The sequence below is a fragment of the Lactuca sativa genome, chromosome 3, assembly GCF_002870075.4.
Source record: "Lactuca sativa cultivar Salinas chromosome 3, Lsat_Salinas_v11, whole genome shotgun sequence".
Lineage (NCBI taxonomy): Eukaryota > Viridiplantae > Streptophyta > Magnoliopsida > Asterales > Asteraceae > Lactuca > Lactuca sativa.
The window spans coordinates 277,570,080-277,592,944 of record NC_056625.2 but is presented as its reverse complement, the minus strand read 5'-3'; the positions used below and the strand labels follow the sequence as shown (position 1 = coordinate 277,592,944).

The 22,865-nt window shown below is 41.0% G+C and overlaps 1 protein-coding gene across 2 annotated transcripts in view; it reads left to right on the top strand.

Moving 5' to 3' along the window:
- The window catches only part of LOC111884864 (phosphoglycolate phosphatase 2), a 30,968-nt gene extending 8,469 nt beyond the window's left edge, over positions 1 to 22,499 (top strand). The window contains exons 4-5 of one of the 2 annotated variants that reach the window (XR_008231142.1): positions 316 to 12,033; positions 22,305 to 22,499. The gene's annotated coding sequence lies outside the window, so the exon portion shown is untranslated. The remainder of the gene's footprint in view (positions 1 to 315; positions 12,034 to 22,304) is intronic. The other variant, XR_006189660.2, reaches the window with a different exon arrangement.
- The last annotated feature ends 366 nt before the right edge of the window (positions 22,500 to 22,865 follow it).

The following is a 22,865-nucleotide window of genomic DNA, read 5'->3' as shown; positions in this document are numbered from 1 at the left end:
CTTTTGGGACTTTGTTCTAAGTCTGGGGCCTTGGAGTGTTGTACTCCGGTCCTAATGATATAAGTCGAGCTGAGATCTTCACCTTGAGGCATTTAACACTTAGGTATTATTTGTTTCAAGGGAAAGGTTATGAGGCTTTGAAGCCTTTATTCATGTCTCGTTCGAGGTTCATGGATTTTTTGTCACACCCCCAAACCAGAACGGCGGAATCGTTCGGGGGCGGAGGACGTCATATTCAGTATCATAACAGTTCATAGAAAGGAAAGTACACACCACCATAATATAAATATGTTTGAAAAGTTTACATGATTGCAGGTGTTACATGTTTGCAAAAGAAATCAAATATAAAATGGCGATCCAAAATATGTTACTAACGCCAGTGCGTTAGTCTTCAGAAGTAGTTGCTACCTGGCTAGCGGTTTCCTGTGAATACAAGTTATTTCAAAGAAAAAATGTCAACATTTAAGTTGGTGAGTTCATAAGTAGTGTTTTGAGAAGATGTATGCCATTCGAAAGTGTTTGCATGTTTTCCAGAAAAACCCTTATTTTCCCTATAAAAGTATGAGATGCATATGGATGTTCATGATGTAAATTGCAACTATTTGTACCGAGAAAATCCCTTATTTTCCTATTAGTTGTTTGTTTTGTATACAGGAAAAACCCTTATTTTCCTGACATAACTGGCAGTCTTGAAGACCGAAAATTGCAAGCAAGCGACGTGCTTGTAAGTCGTGTCATAGTTTTACATAGTAAAGCTATACGAAAATCACCCTTATTAAATGAAGAGTAGTTTTAATGACTACTTGTTCATAAAAGCATAATACCATAATAATTGTATATCCGATGAGTTTTATAACCATACTAAACATAATATGCCTGTAGCGACGTTCTTCAGGCGTCGTAGCGTTATGACAACTGTCACCCCAAAAGACGGACTGTAGCTAACAGTCAGGGCGCGGGATCATGACTTCCCGTATAGATCTATACACATTTGACACGTTCTCCGAACGGGAGACTCTGGTTATAGACAGGACTTGTAGCATTATTTTCTAATAAAGAAAGTAACGTTTGAAGATATACACGACTCATGGATTCTCAACTAAGTCCATAATAAGGTAGTAGTTTGTATGCAAAGATTAACCTCTTTCACAATGTTTGACAAAGCATAATCATAAGTTCTTTGAATGCATGAAATGACTTAGTAAAGAATGTTACCCTTGATATGATGTGTTTGTATGTAAACGTATAAATAAAACATATTTCTATTTATAAACATATTATATCCCAAAGAGGGTAAAGCTGTGTTGTGAGGGGTTTTGTATCATAATAACTTCACAAGATAGTTAAAACAACAGTATGAACAGTATATCAAAAGGTTAATGTTTCACACGAATTTAGTCATGTGTTAACTTGTATTCCTCCCCAAAAAGAGTATAAAACATTTAAAATGTATTTAAAGAGTGTTCAAAGGGGATATGAACTCACTTGATAGTTTGAAGATTGTGAGGTGGAAAACCGAGCAGAGTTTCGTCTCGGGAAACTGATTTTTCTTGGGATTCTCGGGAATCTCGGGAGTAGAATCGGCCTTCGGGACTTGAGCCAAAAAGACCAGAGCTTCGGGTTTGAACGGACACGGAAAACGAGGAAATGCTGAGAGAGAGAGAAGAGAAATGAACCCTTTCTTTGGAAACCCTCGCATTCTATTTATAGGAAGGCAGGTCTGCCTCGGTACGCGGGGCGTACGCTCGTACGCGCTGCGTACGCGTACGTCATGCATGACCGAAGCCTCGACTGCCTCGGTTCGGATGGGACGGGTTCTTGGGTTCTCGGGTCGGATGGGACGGGTTGCTGGGGAGGTGGGTCGGATGGGACGCCGGGTCGGATGGGACGTCGGGTCGGACGGGTCGGCTTCCTCGGATATGGCGACGTGGACGATCCGAGGCCAATCCTCTCGGTTACGCGGGGCGTACAGGAGTACGCAGCGCGTACTTCGGAGAAGGACGCTGACTCCTCTTCGGATAATATCCGAATTTTGAATTAAATAAATAATTAATTTATTTAATAAACTTCAAAAATCCATATCTTCTTCATACGAACTCCGTTTTCGATGGTCTTTATATCCACGCGTAGGTGAGACTACGATCTACGACTTTCGTTTAGACTCCGTTGGCAAATTCCAAAATTATTTTTATTATTTATTTTATAACTAATCGTTTTTAAGGAATTTCTTTGAAAAATCATAACTTCCTCATGCGAAGTCAGATTTGGACGTTCTTTTTGTGTACGCTCACGGTTTAATGTTATCTATGACTTTCATTTAGATACCTAAGGCTAAATGTTATCGTATTGAAACTTTGCGTTTTTCGTTTGATCGGTGTTGTCGGTTTTGACAGAAATCTTAGAATGGTCATAGCTTCTTCGCCATAACTCAGATTTTAGTGTTCTTTATTTATTTGGAACCTTTAAGACGATATCTACTACATAGCGTACTCCAAATCAGAGCTTTTGAACAATTCATTTATCGATGATATTCCCATTACATTCAAAAGGGGTTACAAGACTCGGTTTATAATGCCCGGGATAACGGGTTGTTACATTTTTGGGTTGAACTGATATGTTTAGGGAAAGATTACGATCCTTTGACGCCTGTGGTTGCATTCTCACAACGGTTTTTCTCAAATGATGTGGATGATTAGTCCTTGTTACCATTTGGTAAACATGTACAACCTCTTATGTAAGTGTTATCATGCTTGATTTGTAAAAAAGGTTCTAATAGTTTTTTTCATAGTCAACTTCCTTCACTTCATTGATAATGTTTTAGAAACAACTACATTGTTTGGTGAGTAAAGAAAGAGAGATCACTACATCATTGCATAAGCCATGGCCTATCTCTTGTGCTGACTTGATGGATTTTGATTATCCTTTTGGAGTTTGATGACATTGCCCTTGCCTTGGATGTATCTTATTTGGACCTTTTTCCCAGCTCTAGAGGTGATGGTGCGAACTACACGCACTCCAGGTATAGAGGATGACTCATCCATCCTGAACTCTTGGGACACCAACTCCATCTTAGTGAAAATTTGTGGCCCTAATCGCATGCTCCTTGGTGGGGTATAGTTGACTATGGGTTTGCACGTAGCTAGACCCATTCTTTTTCAAATGCCTAGTCTTTTGCCTCAGAGCTTTCCACTTGCATACAACAAGTGTGGTGATTTTTGGTGTTTCCCCTGTGGGCGGCTTGGCTGAGTCTAACCATCTCATGTTTCCCATTAAGTATGCTCATGCTTGGACTTTGCTCCACTTTGTTGGTGGTTGCACCAAAGTTTGGTGCTTGCAACGACATGTTTGCAATCCCAATTAGGGATATTGCTTTTTCCCCTTGTATCGTATTGAAGGGTATTCCTTTGACGTCTGGCCTTAGGTCCTGACGATGGAGCTGAGGCATTATTGGTAGTTCTCCGACCTAGGATTTTTTCGACCCTGATGGATGCTTACCTATCATCCTCCTAATGAAACGGGCGGGGTGACTAGAGGGAAAATGGCTCTACCTGGGGTGATCGGAGGTGGCCCTCTAGTGTTAATACCCCATTGACCGATGGTTATTGGTCAAAGTCATGGCGTGTTGTCGTATAGAAGGAATGAGCACCTGGTATTCTAGGCATTGCTCAGCAGCAACTTCCAGGATTTCGGTCTTGTCTTTGAGTGCGATGGGCTAACGTTCTCCTAGGAAAGACATCATTACGTCAATGGCTCTTGGGCCTCCTTATTTTGGTTCGTTTTCTTGATTCTTTTCTACAGGAAAGTATCTTTCTTTTCCTTGCTGCACCTTCTTTATTGTGAGTCGTGCAATTTTTATGTTGGCCCTCTTGTCGTTTGGGGGATCGCTTGGATCTATTGGATATTTATGTGGCATTGGTGATCTATTATGTGTCGACGTCTCTTCCCTAGAGAGCTTCAGTTGGTACCTTCTTGGTTTGGTTGTCGAAAGGTGCTAAGGGCAGCCTGTTCAGAGTGTCAGTATCTACGACTTTCTCTCAGGGATCTTCTCGACTTTCGGATCCCCAATGGATCGTGTCAATTCTTGCTCTACGTTTTGGTATCTTCCGCCCTTCTGATTTCTAGCTATATGGGTGACATCAACCCTATCAGTTCCTATTCCAAGTCTTTCTTTGTTTGTTGTTTCATTTTCCAGTGAGGGGCTTTTAAATCTTGCTCTAATTCAAAGTGATTTCTACTTGGTCATCCAAATATTGACCCTTCCCCTCCTTTAGAATGAACTCATCTGGACTTGGCATTGTCTGTCTTCTCGTGGTATTGTGGAGTAGAACTGCCTCGCTAAGGTCAAGGTACTCGATGCGCTTTCGCTGTGGCTTGCCATGTTTTCTTGTTGCCATTCGGTTTGTAACCGGCTAGGGAGATCGGTTCCCTAGGAGTGCTTCCACCCACTGGCCTTACGACTTTAGGTTTTGTTGTCATGTTTTTCTCATCTATTTGCCCCCCTTTTTGTTTATCGATTGAGGCTTGCGCTAGCCTTGGGACAGCTCGGGTCTGGTAGTAACAGCGTGCGCTTAGGCTGAAGGCAACAATAGTGGTTAATCCAGTGCTCATGCTAAACTTCAGAGTGTCGTGAATCGTTGATAGTATGGCTTGTAGTTAGAAAAGCGTCGGTTGCCCGAGCAGAATGTTTTGTTTTGTTGGGGAGCGTACTACTGAAAACCTTATCGCACATGTGACCTAGTCTTTCCCGTTATTACTAGTTATAGTAAGAGGGAGATATATCGTTCCTACCGGCCATAAGTTATTCCCTAAAAACCTTGTGAGGGGACCAATGGTTAGAGGCGTTAAGATTTCCTTCTAGGAGGCCGAAAATTATTGGAAACAATTCTCTTAGAGGATGTTGGTGCCGCTGCCATTGTCTATGTAGACACGGTTGACTTGTATTTGACATATGCAGGCGGTTATCAAGAGCGGATTCCTGGGGTTCTAGCCTAGCATCCTCGGATCTTCTGACGAAAAACTAACATTGAGGATATTTTTAGGGAGTACCTCAATGTCGTCATTCATTTCACAGCACTCATTCCTCTTAATGGGCCTCGTGATGGTAAGGATCTCCTCCTTAACTTGGCGCTTGCTGACATCTTTCCAATCTTGGGCATTCTTCTGGTCAGCGTCAAACTTGGACCTCAAATCCTTTACAATTTCCATTAGGTCGCCCGTTAGATGTTTGTCATCCATTTCCTTCCTCGAATCATGCACTTGCCGTATCATGGATTTTGCTCTTGTGGTACTTACAAAATTTTCCTTTCTCTTTGTCCACCTTTGGAGGTGTTTTCTCAACTACATGCACCTCAGTTCAGTGGCTTCTACGCTCATCTTTACGAAATGGACGAAACCTGTTAGGTGGGTGTCTTGAGTGCCGGTTGTGCTTGTCCTGGTGGTCTCGGTGGTTGAGGCTTACGCGGGAGTTTGCTTCTTCTTTCTTGATGTACACATTTGTTACAGGCTTTAGGTTAGTGTCCTTCCATTCCTCAGCCTTGATCTGTCGGAGATATTTCTTGACTTTGTATTTGAGCTCATCTCTCAACTAAGGTGACATCCCCTTCATCTTCTTTGACAAAGTCGGGGACTAGACCTTGAGCGAAGTTTCCAGTTAAAAGGAACTCTTCATGCCCCAGACGTTGAGCGTCGCTAGCGTGAATCTATTGTAATATGCCCGTATCGACTCTCCTTCATTTTTCATACATGCCATTATAGAGTTTTCATCTCCCTTCCCTTTCCTCAATTGCATGAAATTGTTGAGGAAAAGGAATCATAACTACTCGAAACTCGAGATGTTGCTCGGTCACAGCACCTTGAACCATTTTCTGGCGTTTCCTAATAACGTAAAATGGAAATACGTACAAATGAACGGCTTGTCCATCCTCAGTGATGTCATTGTCCATTCATTGGTGACGATGTGCTCATCGGGGTCGGTTGTGTCGTCATACTTGGGGATGTTTGGTATCATCCCCTAGTGTGGGATCTCATGCTACAAGAGCTCCTGAAAAAAAACAGAGTTGGTGCTTCTCATCGGATTTTCCTTGAGAGAGTATGGAAAACGACTGTACATCATAAACTATTAAGAGAAATACAGGTTCCTATATGCTTGGTTGTACATTGCTGCTTGAAAGATGTATGGTTGCTGCTGGGAGCTCGATTGTGTGCTTTGCTGCAGTTGTGAGCTTGCTTCGGGCTTCTAGACCATGCTCTGAATTAACCCCTAGGGGTTGGTGAGTGAAGGTATTGAACTACTGTGCTAATAACAAGTGAGGGATAGATTCTTGCGATGGTGGTGTTTGGGGGTTGGATCTGTGCAACTACTAGAAATAGGGGTTGAACATTGGAGGTTGTTGAGTGAAAAGCGAAATATGTGACATTCCTGATACTAGAGATAATAGATAAACTAACATTAGGTATTGTGTTGAGGACAATATGGTCTTTTCCTATTGCGGTAGCAATTGCGGCTGGGAAACCGTCGGTTGCCACTATTGAGTCGACAGTTGTGACTGTCGGGTCAGTGGTTGCGACTGTCGAGTCGCTGTCGAATGCAATGTTGCATTCGTGGTTGTAACCGACTGCTTTGTTGTGACGGGTGACGGTCACCGTAGGTCGGCGATTGCGGCCACTGTGGTTCCTATTATTAGATTTGGCATTTGTGTTGTTGGCGTATGGGTGGAGGCTTGTCCGTCTGAGGCAGATTGTTGTGTTCCATCAAGCGACAACATTGATCTGAGTGGGCTCGTTTCTTTCTTGCAAAACTCCGCAGGTGCCTTTCCCGTCATTGCCTCCATCTAGGGTCGTTTTAAGGTTATGTAACTATGAGTACATGCCCGGATGACGCCAACTATATTGATATGTATGCAAGCTTAACATGTGTTTGTGGTGTTTTCGTCTGAGTTAAGCCTGAAAATCAAAACAATGAAAGAACTGACATATGTCGTCATCCGGGAGGCAGTCTCGGAAAGAGGCTCCGACAGTCAAGTCAGTAACTAGATGAGAGAATTAGGCTTTAGCTTTAGATAGAGAAATAGGTGATCCGGTCTTCTAGAGAAGAATGATCTCTTTTGTACCTTTCGTTGAGGGAGGATGTCCCCAATAGTACCTTTTGTCTTGTCTGGACCACCAGGACGTTGAGGCGTCCTATTAGTGGATCATACACCACTAGAGGTTATCTGCTATTGATGCAGAACCGTCGACGAGTAGCACTCTGAGCGCTACACTTATCGATCTAAGGAATGGTTGATATTGTTTTGGCTTGTTGTGGACCAGAGCCTCTCATTCTAAATTTCACCTTGGAACTAGAGCGTCGGGGTCTAAATGCGAGACCGCGAGGGCGAGGGCCTGGACCTAGCACTTACACTGGGTAGCGACCATTAATTAGGTCATCCTATATATAACTGTCTCATTTCCCAGAGAGATACATTAACACACACACACACACACACACACACACACACATATATATATATATATATATATATATATATATATATATATATATATATATATATATATATATAACATTGACCTCCGGGATCTCTTCTGGACTTTGCTACGGCAGAGATCTGAACATCACAGAGCAAAGTTGTTAGAACTGCCCCAAGGACTGTGCCCCAGGAGCAGGCTCCGGCGATCAGGTTAGATCAGCTGGTAGAGATGATATTGTTCTCCTTAACTGGAGAGAACCATCTCGGTGTTGGGGGTAGTGTATGGAAGTTGTACGAATGGCATGTAGTTGAGCCAGATGGAAGGTCCGAGATGGTAGATGAGCCACTGAGAAAAGTCTCTCTCCAAGGAGGAGGCACTATTCACTTCATAAGGGTCAATTAGGTTAAGGGGAATTAGGTTAGGCCTTGGGCCAGTCCAATTCAAGACCATGTAGCAAGGAGCTGGGTAAGGCCGCCCGGAAGCCCTAAACGAGGCTGGCGGGCACACACCTAATAAAGATGGAAGGTGAGCATCGGGCAGGGCTGACAGGAGAGCGTCAGGAAAGACTGACAAGAGAGAGCCAAACATGGATAGCAAGGGAGCACTTGGAAAGGCCTCATGACATGAGATCTTAGGAGTCACATCATGAGTGACCATTAACTCGTTGACCAATATTTTTGGAGTTTCACGGCGTGATACATAAGGTCTCACGACGTGTGTATGGATTAATGACCCTAAACCATGATTTTCAAGTATTTAATGGAATGAGAGGCTAGGGTTACCCATCCTCAGCTTCTCTCACCCTCTAAGCCTCTAGAGACCCTAGATTTCGTGTCATATTGAGTTATTTGGTATTTTGCTTATGGAAAGGAAGGAAAAAGAGAGAAAAAGAAGCATATTAGGAAGGAAGTTTCTTGCGATCTTCATCATCATCATCTCTCATCTTGTTTGGACCATTGTAAGTATCAAGACTCAAGATTTACTTCATTTCATGTCTAGATCTAGGTTTTTGGTCCATTTCCTATGTTTTGGCTTGATTAGAATGGAGTAGATCCATAAAGTTAGCAACTTTATGGATTCAAATGGTCTTTTGAGTCTTATATCATTTAGGTCTGGGATTTTGTGGAGTAATAGAGCTTGCATGAGGACTTGAGGCCATATTTACATTTTTAACCTAAAATGGTGAAGGGACATACATGGTGCATGCATGTCCATAAAGAAAGCATTTTTACGGACCATTAGAGTCTCCTTTAACTTCTGGAAGGGGTGAAATTAAGGGCCGAATGGATTAAGAACGTTGAAAAGGTGGTTTTGGCTTCAGACTATTCTCACGACGTAAGACATAAGGTCTCATGACGTGAGCATGAGTCACCATCCCCGCTGAGTCGTCTAAGTCAGGAGTGAGTCTTGGAATCAGATCGGACACATCTCACGATGTGACCAAGGATTGGTCATGATGTGAGGTGTTGTTTTGGGCTTTTGGTTCTTAATGGGCCACTAGTATCTGACTTTGAGTGTTACTATATTTCGGGGCCCGTTTGGAGCATTAGGTGTTATTTAGGGTTTTGGGCCTTCTTGGATTAGGCCCATGATGGATTTTGGGCCCACTTAGGGAGATGGGTCACTATTGGGCTTTTTGGTGTTAATGGGTCGGGCCTTGGTTTTGGGTCAAGTAAGGAAAGGGTAAAATGGTCTTTTACCATGGATAATGGGTAGGTGATTTAGATTCTTGGTTATAGGTTAAGACCCAATTATTAATTGGGTATTGTTTGATGGTGTTAGCGTGGAGATTTTCCGGATCAACAGATCGATATTCTATCTGGGGGATTCAGTAGCTTGAGGTAAGTTTCCTCACTGTGTTTAGCAGGTCGAAGGCACCAATGCTGGCACATGGTTTATTATGTTTAGGATACTTGTTGTCTGTGTGACTCTTGCATGTGTTATGCGTTTATATGTATATCGGGCGGGGCCTAATGATAATATTGTATGCTATTTATCTTTGCGATTTCTGCATGTGTTTATATGTTTTTATGTATACCAAGTGGGGCCTGATGTCAGGCAGGGTCTGATGACTGACAAATCTGTTCCGAGTGGGGCTCGATGCCGAGCGGGGCCCGATGATGGGCAGGGTCCATTATATGTTTGATATATATGGTATGTGCTATTTTTGGGAACTCACTAAGCTTTGTGCTTACAATTTTCAGTTTATGTTTTAGATACTTCTAGTTCAAAGGGGAAGAGTCTAGGATGATTGCAGTGCACAAACCACATTGTTCCAGATTTTAAATTATTCTGATGCACTTGGATGTTTATTAATATACTTTGATTCACCATGGTTTCTATGATGTTGTTTTGGATAATGGTTTTATTAATTTAAAAATCAAAATTTTTAGTCTTACTTTTTGGGACATTACAAGTTTGTATTTAGAGCCTTAGTTTGAGGGATTCGGACTTACTCTCGGGTCTGTTTGAACTCAAACTGAGGGTTTGGTAGAATTTTCAAAAAGAAAAGTTTTATAAAAAGAATTTTCTAATAAATGAAAAAGGGGTTTGGTGCATGTAATCGACCGAGCTAGAGTAAGTTTTCCCAAAATACCCGTACAAGTTTTATGATATGCTTTGATTTGTAAATTTGTGAATCGCATGTTATTTAGGGCAAAGGATCTGCTCAGGAATTTCATGATAGAATGCTTGGAGAGATGCCTTTATATGTCTGATGTATGAGCTCGTAGACTTGCATGCTAGTACTGATCAATAAATGATAGGATGGCTTGTTTAGGTTATGCTTAATTCCGATTACTCAATGCTCAAATGTTGCTTGCTTTGTGATTTCTAGGAGTTCTCATTAACTTCAACTAACTAATAAGCAAATATGCTAAGTTACAGATTATTGAAACTAAATAATTTTAGAAGGTTAGGTTTTAACTCTATTGTGTATCTCTTGTTTGAGTCCAACCGTTGTAGTGTGAGACCTTTCATTCGAAAATTTATCTAGTGTAGGTGATGTGTATATTTATTCATGAAATAGCTAGAGGGTGTTAGTGGGAGTTCCCTCTACATCTGATGGCGGAGAGTGGTGTGATGATTGCACTAGGAAAACCTAGGAAGAAATTTAGTGTTGGGAGTCTTGTCTTGTTGTGGATTATATATGGATAAGGAGTGACTTGGAGGACTCACAACAATCCTTGAGGAAAGTATGGATACATGTGGAAGATAGTATGGGCCCGTACTACCAGAAGCAGAGAATCCATACTCGAACCAAAGAGAGCTGCGATGATACCAGGAAGCTTATAGAGTATGAGACTCTTCGATGTATATTTATGCGTTTTCTGATGATTTGAATGGTCAATTTTCAGTATGTTGACTCTTTGAAGAAGACCAGTTAGTGGTTCTGGTGCTGGTGAGGGTTCAGGCTTAGGTTTTGGAGCCGAACAGTTGGATGATTAGATGTGGGAGTTCGTTTTGTCTGAGATTACCCGCAACATACTTAAGCAGACTCATGTGATCCTTGCTAGGGTCAGGGAGGGAATTATGGAGATTTTTGGATGAGCATTTGAGCTCTTTTCAGTCTAAGATGGTGGAATTGATGAGAGCTCGCACATTGACCTTGCGTTAATTCCGAGCATGCGGGGTTCAAGAGTACTTCGAGGAGAAGGGCCCAATCGCGAGCAGATGGTGGTTAGTAGATATCGCTAATGCCTTTCGTACTAGCAGTTTCCCCGTTGGGGGAAGAGGTCAGACTTGCTTCTTGCCTTCTGAAAGAGAGAGCTCAAGATATTTGGGAGGAGGTTGGGCGCTCTGTGGGTGATGCATCAGTTGATATGATGACATGAGATGATTTTGTGACTAGATTTCAAGCTGAGTTTGCACCGGTGATTGAGGTGCAACAAGTGGCAACGGAGTTCCAGGACCGTCACCATACTATTAAGATGGTGGTTGAGATCATCGTGATGTTCCGTGAGAGGGCTTTGTTGGTTCCACAGTATGTGACAGATGAAGAGATGAAGAAGGCAAGATACCCTGAGATGTTGAGGAGCGATATTCGGTAGTTCATGAACTGATCCTGTTGCAAGACACTGGAGGGTATGATTGCAGGAAACAAAGAGAGAAGTATTGATCTAGAGATGGAGAGGAAGAGGAATCCGGATCAGGGTCAGGGTTCAACAGGTTCGAGCAAGAGGACCAATGTATTTGATTCGAGATCGAGAGGCCAATAGGGCTGGAGCCACTGTGGCAAGTGCAACAAGATGCACGATGGGGCGTGCAGGGTGGGTGGTTCTGGATGCTTCAAGTGAAGCCAAATGGGTCATATTAGCAGGGATTACACTGCTACTACGATCATCACCACCCCGATATCTGATATGATTTGCTTCCATTGCAATCAGAGGGGCCATAAGAAGTCCAATTATCCAAGTTTAGCAGAAACAGGACTAGTAGTAGCACACGTTCTAGAGACTTTACAGATTACTGATGGCCTCCAGGGCAAGGCGGATGCGCCTGTGGTGAGGATTAGGGATTTTCAGCTGCCATCCGAGGAGGCTCGCATAGCACCTGATGTGGTAACCGGTATGTGTCTTCTCCTTATCTTTATATCTATACTGATTTGTTTGCTTATATTTGTGTTTTATTTTAGCATCGTTCCTCGTGAACGGTATCTATGCATTGATCTTGTTTGATTCAAGGGCTACCCGATCTTTTGTATCGCTTGCACTTAGCAAGAGGTTTGTGTCACCAATAGGAATTTTAATACATTATAAACACTTAACAAAGAATGACAATGTAACTGAAACTTGAAAACATGCATGGTGCTTGTTCAATGACAACAAAATTCCATCAAACACTCCATACAAGCATTCAAATAGTCAACAAAAGGTTGGAAACCCTAAAAATCCCGGATTAAGTCCATTTTGGACTGGGATTTCCTTATTTGGCCTAATGGACCAATAAGCTTCCAATTTGACTATTTTGGGCTTAGAACTATAAAATGGGCCTTAATTTGGACCCATTTACATGAAACATAATATTTTGGGCCTCATAAGCCTAAAATGGACAAGTTATATTTAATGGGCCTTATTGGGCCATAACAAATCTATTTAGCCCTAATGGGCCATAAAACTCATCCTTTGACGTATTTTGGGCCATGAATTACTCTAAAGGCCCAATGGGCCGAAAATCATCAAGTTAGGCCTCATATTATGGATTCAAACACAAAAGGCCCAAGCCTTTCTTTCCCTTCTCCCTCTCTCGGTCCAACTACAAAAAATGGGGGAAAAGAGTTAACTTTTAATGGTGCCACCTCATAATTATACATGGGGTATCCATGCACTCTTCTCATGTTCCCATGCATGTCAACTCATCTTACTCTCTCCTCTCTCCCCTCCTCTTATTTCGGCCGAGACACACACACACACCCCCATCACCATTGCAAAGTTTCTTCAAACTCTCTCTAGAACACCTTCACTTTTCCTCCAAAATTTTGAAAATCACAAGGGGTCTAAGAAGATCTTTCCCTAATATCACTAATCCTTGGTAAGTTGTTGTTTGATCCATACTTTAACTTCTTGATTACCTCAAAAATCTCCCATAACTCATGCAAAATTCGTGATCTTGCTTCTTAGAACACATCTAAGCCGAAGACCTTCCAAGAAGCTTGCTAGGCCGAAAGATCTCACCATTTTCTTTCATTTCTTCTTCAAAACCGTGATCCACAAGAAAAGGTGAGTTCATACCCCTCTATTTTCGGTTTTCACATGTTTGATGGGGGAGAATACAAGTAAAATGTATAGATCTATGTGTGTTTGTGTGCTATGTGTGATTTTTGTGTTTATATGGTATTTATGTGCCAAAAATGAAAGGGAGTTTGAGATCTATAGTTCAAAGAGGAAAAACATGTGATCTAGGATGTATTACACTTAACAAGTTAAGAAAATCTACCATATAAGGGTTAAAATAAACAAGTTACAACATTGGACTCGTTATTGAGCTATTTTTGTCAAATAAGCAAATGTTTGGGGAAAAATTGTCATTCACGGTTTTCTTAAGGACCAAAAGATCCAAAACTGTAAAAATAAATGTTTTTATGAATAACATACTCTTTAAAGAGCTAGAAATGTAATTTGTAGCTTAATGGGCCAATTTTTGGGCTTTTCGGCCCATAGGCCCAAAAATGGCGAAAAAGGTGGTTTTCAAAGGATCAAAATGGTAAAATTCTCAGAACAGGGGGGAAAGGGTAAACAAAACTAATTCAGGGGTTAAAACTATTTTTTTTTCCAAACAAGGATAAAAAATGTAAAGTTTTTGGATTTTGGGCCAAAATTGTAACGGTTGCAAAAAGTTTTGACTTTAACTGAAAAACACTTTACTAGAGGGGTTGAAACTGCCAAAGAGTAAATTTTGAGCTAAAAACATCACTTAAACAAGTCTATGGGTCAAAAGTGTCAAGAAAATGGGTTAAGGGCCTAAAATGTCTTTTTTTTTATAAAGGACTAAAATTGTCATTTTTATTAAAGAAGGGTTGAAAGGGGTCAAACCGATATTTTTGAGTCAATTATTTTATTTTTAAGATATTGAGTCAAAAACACCAAATTACAACTTACGAAAATAGAAAGACGAATATACGTATAATTTCAAATATCGTTATAAACAACCGACCGGCCTCGTGCCGTTACGAATCTAAAAATCAATCTTTTCGACAATTATACAATACCTAAAACAAGTAAATATTCAAATCTTTGGGCTTGAAAGTTCTTAATCATGTTTATTGAGCCTTTGTGACTCATTAACATGACTTTAGGGCCCAATGATAATAATAAATGTTTATTGGGCCTCCTGTGACCCAATTTCATATTTAAGGGACCCTCAATGGCTTTCAAGTGCTATTGGGCCTCATTGGCCCATTAGCATTGCTATTAAGGTCCAAATAAATCAAATGCGTAATGGTCCAACGTGTCCTTCGTATACACAATAGCCATAAATAATACGTGGGATTAGCAGGACCTTGTAATCCTCTTCTCCTCGTTTATTAGGCTTACCTTCAATTCAGTAAACATATACAGGTCGTTAATCAATGGTAATCAAATTCATGTTGGATTCAGTGAGTAATAACGGGCGGCACCTCTATGGGTCGTTTGTAGTCTGTAGTTATAATCAAAGTCTCCTGGAGGGAGAGCGAGAGTTTGTGTATAGATCTATACGGGGGTGACTTCCCCACACCTTAGCTGTTTGCTACAGTTAGACTCGGCCAGTCTAGGGTGACAAAATCTTAGATCAATTCCGGCGTTCGTTAGAATGCCAAGACAGACGAACTAGTCATTATCATGCGTGGTTATAACGACTCACATAAACAAATCCAATACTATCCGAGTAATCAAGGAAAAATCATAATCATTCGTTGTGATGGTAGAACAATTTGAAACAATTATATTTTTTGATCGGAAAATATCTGTTTTTTCGAGGAAATCAACACCATTCATTTGTACTTTTCAATAACTATAATGCAAAACTTCTCATTTATATTTTTTGATCGGAAAATATCTGTTTTTTCGAGGAAATCAACACCATTCATTTGTACTTTTCAATAACTATAATGCAAAACTTCTCATTTATACACGCTTTGAAATCATTCATGCATAAACCAATGGATCTTCACATTTTGGTATAAACAATTGTCTTTTTTAGAAAATATCGGATTTTCTGGGTTTTATAAACTACACAAACATTTTCATAACAACCGTGCTTATGAACTCCCCAACATTCCATATGTTGATGTTTTTCAAAATAACTTGTATTCTCGGATAATAGGTAAGCTGAGGAGTAATACCAAGTGTGTTAGGGTATTATGCTTTTGAAAACTATCAAACAATTTATGCTAAGGATATATAATGTTTAAACAATGTACTTGATGTGAACAATGTCAGTTGTAATGTATTCATGTCTGGTGATGTTTATGTTATGATTCATGTATATTCATTGTGATGATATTCAATTTAAGTCACGCGAGCCCTCAGACGTTTCCGCCGTCTGGTTCGAGGGCGTGACAGTTTGTTAGAACTCCGGGGGAGCTGGATTGTCCTTTAGAGGTTGAGATTGAGGATGATCAGTATGTTCGGGTATCGAGGGTTCATCGGGGTTGTGTTCTCAAGGTGTTTAGCGAGCAGTATCCAATTGATTTGGTTCCCATTCCTTTGCAGGGAAAGAAGGTTATTGTAGGGATGGACTGGCTAAGCCCCAATGGGGGCAGTGATTGATTGCGAGCATCAGTTGGTATGCATTCGGACCCTAAGTGGGGGAGAGTTAGTGGTTCATGGTGAGAATGCTCAATGTCGGCCGATACTGTGTTTGGCAGCTAGGGTCAGATGCTATCTTCAGCAGGGTTGTTTTATATATGTTGCTTATGTTATAGATATCTGGGATAAGAGTAAGGTGACTATAGATGATGTTCTAGTTGTTCGGGAAAACCCGAATATGTTCCCAGAGGATTTTCCTCGGGTGCATTTAGAGAGGAAGGTGGAGTTTAGAATTGACCTAGTTCCGGGTGCTGCTCCGACAGCCAAAGCACCATATCGGTTAGCTCCTCCAGAGATGCATGAGCTGTCTACACAACTGTAGGGGCTGTTAGACAAAAAGTCCATTCGACCAAGCAGTTCGCCATGGGGAGCATCGATCCTGTTTGTGAAGAAGAAAGTTGGGTCGCATCGGATGTATATTGACTACCAAGAGCTGAATAAGCTAACGGTGAAGAACCGTTATCCACTCCCAAGGATTGATGGTTTCTTTGACTAGCTTTAGGGTGCATCATGGTTTTCCAAGAATGATCTTCGTTTAGTTAATAATCAGATGAGGGTCAGAGAGGTGTATATGCAGAAGATGTTCTTTTGGACTCGTTATAGTCACTACGAGTTCGTGGTGATGCCTTTAGGGCTCACCAATGCTCTAGCTGCGTTCATCGACCTCATGAGCTGCATATGTAGGCCAATGTTGGATCGGTATGTGATTATATTCGTTAATGACATAGGGTGTCGAGGATTTTGTGGTTTATCGTGATGCATCAATCACAAGTTTAGGTGTAGTTCTGATGCATAGGGGTCGTGTGATTGCTTATGCTTCGAGGCAGCTGAAGCCTCATGAGGCGAATTATCCAACACATGATTTAGAGATGGGGGCAATGGTTTTCGTCCTTAAGATTTAGCGACATTACCTCTTTGCGGCCCGTTGTACTATTTACATGGATCACAAGAGCTTGAGGTATTTGATGGATCAGCTGAATCTGAACAAGAGGCAACGCCGATGGTTGGATGTGGTGAATGATTATGATTGTGATATCCTTTACCATCTGAGGAAGGCCAATATGATGGTCGATGCTCTCAACCGTAAGGCCGTCACGACTCCAGTCAGGGATATCTATATAAGGATGACAGTGATTACACCACTCTTGGATAGGAATGGCAACGGGGCGGGTTTGGGGTGGGGCATGGTTTCCCAAACCCGACCCGATATCTTTCGGGTATCTTATCGGGGTGCCCCATTGGGTTTCGGGTTTTCCAGTTGGGTTTCGGGTATCTTATTAGGTTTATAACAAATCATAACGAAATCTTTATTTCGTTTTAGGGTACCCCGATGTCATATAAAAAATACATGTTTGAGCCTCCCTTTTAAATTAAAAATATGATGAATCACTTTAATAAGATAAATTGGACATTATATTAAAAATTATTTGATTTAAGTTTAGTGTAATAAGTCAAAACATAAAAAATGATCATTCACACTAGATTGTTAATAACTAAAAAGATTGTCGACAGTAAGTATTTTATCTTTGAATGTGTTCAATTAATATCATAAGGATTCAAATATATATATATATATATATATATATATATATATATATATATATATATATATATATATATATATATATATATAATTGGGGAGGGGTAATGAAAACCAACTCCCTGCCCAAACCCGATAAAAAACCCAATAACAACTCATTACTCGACCCAAAATGATCGGGTTTCGGGTTTCCCTGTTGGGTTCGGGCTTTTTTGCCATCCCAACTCTTGAAGCAGATTCGAGAGGCTCATGTTGAGGCTATGAAGGAAGTGCATCGAAAGAGTGAGCGCTTAGTGGGTCAGGTGGCTTCCCTCGATTATGATAGTCGGGGATTATTGACTCTCCATTAGAGAGTGTGGGTTCCTTATTGGGGTGGTGCGCATCAGATTCTGATGGAGGAGGTACACAAATTCAGATTCTCCATTCATCCTGGGGTGACAAAGATGTATAGAGATCTTTGTTCTGATTATTGGTGGCCTTGTATGAAGCGGGATGTAGCTTGGTATGTGGAGAGGTGCTTGATTTGCTGCAAAGGCAAGGTCGAGCATCAGCGACCTCACGACAATATGCAACCGTTAGACATTCCCGTTTAGAAATGGGAGGACATCACCATGGATTTCAATACGAAGTTTCCTCAAAAAACGCACGTAGTGGATTCGATTTGGGTCATTGTGGATCGATTGACCAAGAGCGCGCATTTTATTCCTATCCAGGAGATTATCTCTAAGTAGAAGTTGGCCTATATATATATATATATATATATATATATATATATATATATATATATATATATATATATATATATATATATATATAGGGAAAGGTTATATGGAAAATAAAGAATTAGGGCAACACATGTTGGAACCAATAAAAGAATGACAACACATCACTTTGGAATAACTACATAAATAACTTCCATAGTACATTGCTTATGAATAAAGAAATGGACACGTGTCACTTGATCATTGGTTCCAGCATATGTTGCCCTAATTAATCATTTTCCATTGAACCTAAACTTATATATATATATATATATATATATATATATATATATATATATATATATATATATATATATATATATATATATATATATATATATATATAGAGGTTGTGGCATGGCATGGGGTGACAGTTTCTGTTGTTTCAGACCAGGATGTCCAGTTTACTTCTAGGTTTTGGAAGAGGTTTTATGAGGAGTTGGGTACTCATCTACTTTTTAGCACAACTTTCCACACACAGACTAAGGTACAAAGCGAGCAGACTATCCAGACCTTGAAGGATATGCTTTAGGATGTGTATTGGATTTCGATGGGAGTTGGGATACGTATCTTCCATTAGCAGAATTTTCTTATAACAACAGTTATCACACCAGCATTGATAAACCTCGGTTTGATATGCTCTATGGGAGGAAATGCAGGACCTCAATATGTTGGGGTGAGCTCAGTCAACGAGTTTTGGGGAGTACCAAGGTGGTACCGAATACTATTGAGTTGATTCAGCATGCTCGGGGTAGACTCTAGACAGCTCAAAGTCGGCAGAAGAGCTATGCCGACAAGCGCTGGTCAGAACTAGAGTTCCAGGTTGGGGATATGGTTCTCATGAAGGTGTCACCTTGGAAAGGTGTCATCCGATTTATGAAGAGGGCAAGTAGGTTCCCAGGCACATCGGACCTTTAAGGGTTTTGGCCTGGGTAGGCCGGGTTGCTTATTGCTTGGATCTCCCCGAGGAGTTTAGTCATATCTATAGCAGGTTTCATGTCTCTTAATTACGGAAATGTTTAGTGGATGATTCAGTGATGGTTTTGTTGGAGGATATTCAGGTGGATGATCGCCTGAATTATATCGAGAGACTGGTGGCAGTTCTTGATAGAAAGATGAAAACCTTGACGAATAAGGTTGTTGATATGATAAAAGTTCAGTGGCAACACCACGAGGGTTCAGAATGGACATGGGAGCCAGAGGACAAGATGGGGGAGCACTACCCGAAGTTATTTGGGGTAGCGGTCTTCGAGGATGAAGTCTTATTCAAGTGGGGGAGAATTCTAACATCCGGAATCCTAAGGTACTAAATTCATTCATTTTGAGGGTCCTCACGACGTGAGAACTTGGGGGTCACTTCATGAGTGACCATTGACTAGTTGACCCGCATTTTTGGAGTCTCACGATGTGAGACATAAGGTTACATTACATGAGTGTGGCATAATGACCCCAAACCCTAATTTTCAGGTATTTAAGGGAATGAGAAGCTAAGGTTACCCATCCTCAGCCTCTCTTACCCTCTAAGCCTCTAGAAACCCTAGATTCGTGTCACCTTGAGTTATTTGGTATTTTTCTTGTGGAAAGGAAGGAAAAGGAGAGAAGAAGAAGCATATTGGGAAGCAAGTTGCCTGGGATCTTCATCATCATCTGCCTTATCTTGTTTGGACCATTGTAAGTATCAAGACTCAAGCTTTACTCCATTTCATGCCTAGATCTAGGTTTTTGGCCCATTTTCTTATGTTTAGGCTTGATTAGAGTGGAGTATATCCATAAAGTTAGAAACTTTATTGATTCAAATGGTTGTTTGAATCTTATATCTATCAGATCAAGGATTTGGTGGAGTAATAGAGCTTGCATGAGGACTTGAGGCCATATTTTCACTTTTGACATAAAATGGTGAAGGGACGTGCATGTCCATAAAGCAAGCATTTTTATGGACCATTAGAGTTCCCTTTAGCTTCTAGAAGGGGTGAAATTAAGGGTTGAATGGATTAAAAAAGTTGAAAAGGTGGTTTAGGCTTCAGATCATTCTCATGATGTGGGACATATGGTCTCACGACGTGAACATGATTCACTGTCCCCACTGAGTCGTTTGAGTCAAGAGTAAGTCCCAGAATCGGATCAGACATGACCCATGATGTGTGCAAGGATTGGTCACGACGTGAGGTGTTGTCTTGGGCTTTTGGGTCTTAATGGTCCATTAGTTTCTGACTTTAAGCCTTAGTGTTTTTGGGCTTATTTGGAGCTTTGCGTGTCATTTAGGGTTTTGGGCCTTTTTGGATTAGGCCCATGTTGGGTTTTGGGCCCATTTAGGAAGATGGGCCACAGTTGGGGCTTTTTGGTGTTAATGGCATGGGCCTTGGTTTTGGGCCAAGTAGGGAAAGGGTAAAATAGTCCTTTACCCTGGATAATGGACAAGTGATATAGATTCTTGGTTATAGGTTAAGACCCAATTATTAATTAGGTATTGTTTGATGGTGTTAGTGTAGGGATTTTCCGGATCAGCAGACTGAGTTTCTATCTGAGAGATTGTAACACTCTAAATCTGGTATTTCCTTAAAGTCCTTGAAGATTCTAAAAGTTACATAATTAGTCCCTTAAGTACGTTGGACATACTCATGGGTACGCTTAGCGTACTAAGTATGATTGATCGCGGAGGGACACCACATACGCTGGGCGTACCAGAAGTACGTTGGGCATACGTGACGGATGTCCAAACCCTAATTTCTGGAATCGAGGCCTTTATAAGCATCCTTATCTAATTTGAGCCTCACCCTAATCAGCCTCCTTCACCTTCAAACGTCCCTGAAAACCCTAATACCATTTGAGATTGTGTTTTGAGCTTAAGGAGTGCATTTGTGGCCATTTTAATGTCCATTCAAGAAGTAGAAGTTGTCAAGCAAGCTTGGAGTGACATTGGGTTTCAAGAATCTGTATCTAGTTCACCGTGAAGAGCTTCTAGAGGTATAAAGCTTTGATCTTTCCATCTTATTCAATAGATTTAGCTAGGGTTTTCTAGTTTTGTCCCTTTTGTTGGTTTTGGATCCCTTCTTGTGAGTTGAGAAACTCCAAAGGCTGGAAATGTTAGATCTGAGGTCCTTTGGTCCACATAACATAAAATGAAGTCTTAATGGGTGTTTTGACCTCATGCATGGATTAAGACAATTGAAAAGGTCTTAATGGGATTCTGGGGAACATATGAGACATGCAAAGGCATAAAGTTTGCAACTTTATGCCCTAGATCATCTTAACAAGCTTAGATCTGACTATTGGACATGAGAAAATCGGGTATTAAGCACTTATGGAGAAAGTTCTTAATCTATTAGTACACTGGGCGTAACCTAGCATACGCAGCGCATACGACCCAGGGACTCAGTACGCTGCACGTACCAGGGTGGTACGCAAGGCGTATGCAAAGCAGATGGACTTGGATTTATTTTGGGCCTTTGAGCTGTTGGGCCTCAATTAGTCATTGGGCCTGGTCATGTTTTGGGGTTAGTAGGCCAGTTTATCTGTTTTGGGACCATGGATGTTATGATTAGGCCTTATTGGGCCATGAGGCCCATTAATGATTTTGGACATAGACTTTGGGCCCATTAACAAAGGAATACTACTTGGGCCTTTATGAAAGGACTTGAGGTTTGGGTTCTCCACTTAATTGGTGTTGATCCTAACATTGGGTAATGTTATTATTATTATTCAGCATGGGTGGTTACGGGCTGTTAGACGAGCAGCTTATGGATTCTTCAGAAATAGGTGAGTCTCCTCACCATACCAATGGGTCGAAGGGCCCTAAGGCCGAACCATCTATGATATGTGATACTCTAGATGAAGTTATATTGTGAGACATGGTAACTGATTATATGCTAGTTGTATGCGTATATGGAAGACCATGGGAGAGCCATGACACCTGATTGTAAGACCATGTGGAGAGCCCATGACATTCCTACTAAAGACCATGTGGAGAGCCCATGACAACAGGATGTAAGACCACGTGGAGAGCCCATGGCTTTCCTATAAAAGACCATGGGAGAGCCCATGTCACTTAGGTGTAAGACCATGTGGAGAGCCCATGACATCCTAGAGTAAGACCCTAGGGACGAGCCCACGACATCCCAATCTATTGTATGCATGGCTTATGTGATATGTATACCTGTTATAGCTAGTATGATATGTTGTATGTAACTTGTGTGTGGGTATGCTCTGGGGAACTCACTAAGCATTAGCTTACATTTTGTGGATTTGTTTCAGGTACATCTGAGCCCAAGGGCAAAGTCAAGGCTTGATGGCGCGATGTGCACTCTCTCAACGATATTTTTTGGGACATTATGATGTTTTTAAATAATGTTGTAATGCATGTGGATTTGAAAAAAATTGTTTTGGGATTTCATGGTTTATGGAAATGTGTTTGATTAATTAATAATGAAAACTTTGAAAATTTGGGTCGTTATAGAGATTCAACAGCTTGATGTGAGTTTCCTTACTATGTTTAGCGGGTCGAAAACACTAATGTTGGCGCATGGTTTATTACATTTAGGATGCTAGTTGTCCTCGTAACTCTTGCATTTGTTATGTGATTATACGTATACCGGGTGGGGCCTGATGATTATATTGTATGTTATTTATATTTGTGATTTTTTTCATGTGTTTATATGTTTGTATGTATACCGGGCGTGGCCCGATGCCAGGCGGGACCTGATGATTAACAGATCTATTCTAAGCGGGGCTCGATGTTGGACGGGGCCCATTATATGTTTGATGTGTATGGTATGTGGTATTTTTGGAAACTAACTAAACTTTGTGCTTATGATT